The following is a 4,145-nucleotide window of genomic DNA, read 5'->3' on the forward strand; positions in this document are numbered from 1 at the left end:
ACCTAGGCGCAGCTATGGCCACCTCTCTCCCCCAGATGCCTCACAGCACCCCTGGAGGCTAACCCTAGGGAGCCAGGATGCACAGATTGAATACCTCAACTCTATGTAGTTACCTGGGAGTAAGACCCATTGAACACAACAGGACTTACTTCGAGCATTTTGCTGCTTTTCCAGCAGAGATAATGAGTGCCCCTTCTCCTTTAAGAAAAGGACAAAGAGGGGGTGAGGCTGGTGGAGGCGCCCCCAGAGGGTCAGCTGCCAGTGCCCACAGGCATTTTTTTTCCTTCATTGCTTGCATTCAAAGAGTAAACCAGGAGAATTACTACTTTGTATCAGGTGCCATTCAGATTACAACACCAGTAGCAAAGAGATGTGCTAGCTATGTGCGTAACACCTTATGGAAGGGAGTACTATTTGTGGTCTGACCCTAATAGCAATTAGCCTGACTCCTCTTTGGTTGTGGTCCAGCTCTTACATAATATTTGTGTGGAAGTGTTTTGTATGCCAAAGTGTTTTTGTCGCTGTCCCAACAAGGAATACATCTGAAAATACATCACTCAGAGTTGGTCACCTATTTATCTTTTTCAGGATTCCTTCCAGCTCCTACAGATGGGGATCATTCCAGGTCAGTTCCAACATAAACTTTTTCTATGAATACCTTAAATGGGAACCATTCAAAAGCAGTTTGGACTGGAAGCAGATGCTTAATTGGGAAGGGCTCTGTATATAGTCTTCTTTCCTGCTTGCTATGGTAGGCAAAACCCTCTGATCCTATTAATGCCTCCTCCCCCATGACAAAGTGCCTCATCTCACTATTGTGTAAGGCCACCTGAAAAAATTTGTGTGCTTGAGGTAGAAATGCAAGACCCACCCCTCTGCACACAAGCTCAACTGTTGTATTGTGGCCTATTATCATAATTAACTTATTTATAGACCAACCATCTTGAAGTTCCAAAATAGGTAACAATAGCAATTGCCTTCCTGGACAAAGTAAAAATATTGTCAATTCCTTGACATTTTTCCACTTTTGCTGATAACAGGCAGGTCTCACATCCCAGCTCAGGCTGGGATTTTCATCTGCCTGAATTACAAGGGAATTTCGTAAAGGGGGGGCACTGCTGCTGAGACTGTCTCTCTGTTCTCTTGCTGTCCAAAGCTGATGGATCCCAGCAATTTTGGATTTCAGTACGGTATATTGAAGATATCATAATTGGACACATGACAGAAAGTGGTCCGTAAGGCATGTTGGACTTCAGCCTAAGTACCTGCTTAGTCAGTGCAGGTGTTGGAGTACTTGTGTAAGCACCAGCAGCCTGATTCCATTGCTGATGCTATATTTCATGTGGTTTTTATTTAGATAGAAGATTGACTAGTCTCATGAGCATATTCAATCCCCCGATATGTTTAAGATGCCATGGGATGCACAGGATGCCAATAGATCAATAACAGAAATGTCAAACATCTCTCACCGGAACATCCTTTCTAATTTAAATGTATAAGTGTGCTTTTCAAACCTTCTATCTTCAGGGAACCCTTTCCATGTTTGCTTTGTCAGCTATAGATCCTCTGCACTTTAGTATAAGATTGTGAAGTATTTTCAAGGATGCGCACATAGGGAACAAGCTGGACTTTTTGGGCTTCAAACTTGCCCTGCTGAACTGAGTATACACCTAGACCAAACTCAGCAGTCACAGTCAGCATGCTGTCTTTTACGAGGTTTCCCCACTATGACTGGCTTTCTCACTGAGGAACCTTGGGTTCTAGAGAACATTTAACAATTACCAGTATGCCATTAGAATATATTGCCACATTCCTTTTTAAAGAAACTTAACTTGTTGTCTGAGTTAAAGCAGAATTCTCTATTGTGGAATGCAGGGATATTAAAGCACAAGGAAACCAGAGAATTCAGAAAAAGCAGGGAGGAAATATTTCTTGGCTATAGCTCAAGAGGAGAAAGTGTGTGTGTGTGTGTAGTAAACATTTGAAGAAGACAATCACCACAAAATTCTTAATGAAAATATTTATTGTAATTTGCTCCACATAGTTTTAAATTACTGATTTTGGTTTATCAGAGATACTTGTTTTCATGAATAGAACCTTGCGTACAAAATTGCAGCTTCCACCTGTTGTCACTATCAACAAGCTGTTGCTTTGCACCTTTCCTCTCTGCTGTTTTTTATGTACACTTACCCTGGATTAGGTTCTAACTTCTACTTTCTTCTTGTCAGTTTTAAGAGTTTCACCTTGCTTCCCATGGAAGTCCCCCACCTACCCAATTTTTCATGTTCAGTCTATAATTCTAAGGCTGAATCCTATACACACTTTCTTGGGAGTAAGTCCCATTGAACACAGTGGGACTTCTGAGTAGATATGCATGGACTGTGCAGTTAGCTAGTTCACGATAATATTTCTTGTGGAAAATTACAGATATTAAGACAGCAGACAGACTTAACAGATATAAAAACAAGAGGACTACATAGGCTATGGCCATTATCTTACACAGTTCAAAGAGCCGATCAGTGCACCTCCCAAATGTTCCAATGTAAATCACAGTTCCTTAGAGTTTTACTGGCATCAGTAACTCAGGATTTCCCAGTGACAGTATTTCAGTCTTTGTGCCAATAATAACACAATTCAGAATTTCCCAGGAAATAAGCTATTGCTAACAGGATCCAAGAACAAAGTCTTGGAAGTTTGGAAGTCCCTAAACTTGGAGGAGTTTGATTCATGAGTGCCTGCAATCTCTTGGAAGTGATGCAGCCAAACCGCCCAACCCTATTTTAGATTCCTGAAGCATGAAGTTTCAAGTGTTAACAGAATTTCACTACATAACCACTGAAGGGGTTTGTCTAGCTTTAAAAGGGAACCTGATCCATTGAGCTGGGACAGTAAAAAACAACTAAGTTTTCTGGGTACTTCAGTCAGTTGTACAAAGAAAGTGCCATGCCTTAGCCAAATTGTTGAAAAGAAGATTAGAGTTTTGCTGCTTTAATTGCCTTGGTGGGCTTCCAGAAAATAGACTTGATGCTGAAGCACACAACCAGGAGGAAATGTTCAAGTAAAATGCATGCCATTAACACCATTAATCAGTGCCCTTTGCTTTGCGTATGAAGGCGTAGATCAGTTCACGAAGCCCCTTTCATGGGTATACAGTGGGGATCGAATGCAGTGAAATTAGAGTCATCAAGACTAGTCTTTGTTCTCCACTGGGTGACTGGAATGTGAAGTAATAAAATGTGGTGTAGTTCTTGATGGACAGTGCTGCTTTAATGGTAGTTGCATTACACACAAACCCCACATGATGTACTACTAACCTATTGGGGAATATGGTTTTCACTTCTCCTTGCCATGTAACTTTTGATGTGTACTGAGGTTTTACAAGGAGGAACATTCAAACCTGCAGTAGTCATTTTTTGACTGTATCAAATGCTGTTTCGCAAAGATGAAAAATTAGGAATATATCCACCTTACTTAGGTTATTTCAGGTTAGGTTATTCCAGCTGCTCAGTTCTGTTTTTAACCCCGTTCTATTTTTAATGTTAAATGCTCAGTTTTCAAAGCAGGCTTTATGTCCACATTTGGTCCTTCTTCTCCTCCCTGTATTACCCTACTGCTCCGTATCCATCGTGATTCATGATATTTCAGACTTGCCAACTGTTTGTTAGACCTATGCTTAATAGGTGTGATTCCTTGGCACTGGCAGCACTAGTTTTGATGCGGGAAAATATCCCCCCCCCCCATACAGTAGATGCACATAAATGACTCCCTTCAGGCTTGAATGCTTTTTGCAAGCACATGCCAGGAATGGCTCTTACACATCACATTTACAATTGTAGCATAAGCAAAGTTCCATACAGCTGTGAAGATGTTACTCTGTACTCTTTGGGACAGGTTGGATATGCAGCAAAGCACATGCCTGTTGCATCCACTTGATAGCCAACTCTATTTGTCTTTTCATACCATATTGCACAAAAGAGAACTTCTGAATATGCTACTTTTAGCAGTCAGGAAAGAAAAATCCTGGTTCAAGTGATAGGCAAAGGCAAGAGCTTTAGGAAAGCTTGGACTGTTGACCTGTTAAGGATATGCACATGTTTGGCAAAACTGTGACTGTGAGGAAGCTACTTGAGTAGCACAACAGAAGC

This window comes from Tiliqua scincoides, chromosome 8, assembly GCF_035046505.1.
Source record: "Tiliqua scincoides isolate rTilSci1 chromosome 8, rTilSci1.hap2, whole genome shotgun sequence".
Classification (NCBI taxonomy): domain Eukaryota; kingdom Metazoa; phylum Chordata; class Lepidosauria; order Squamata; family Scincidae; genus Tiliqua; species Tiliqua scincoides.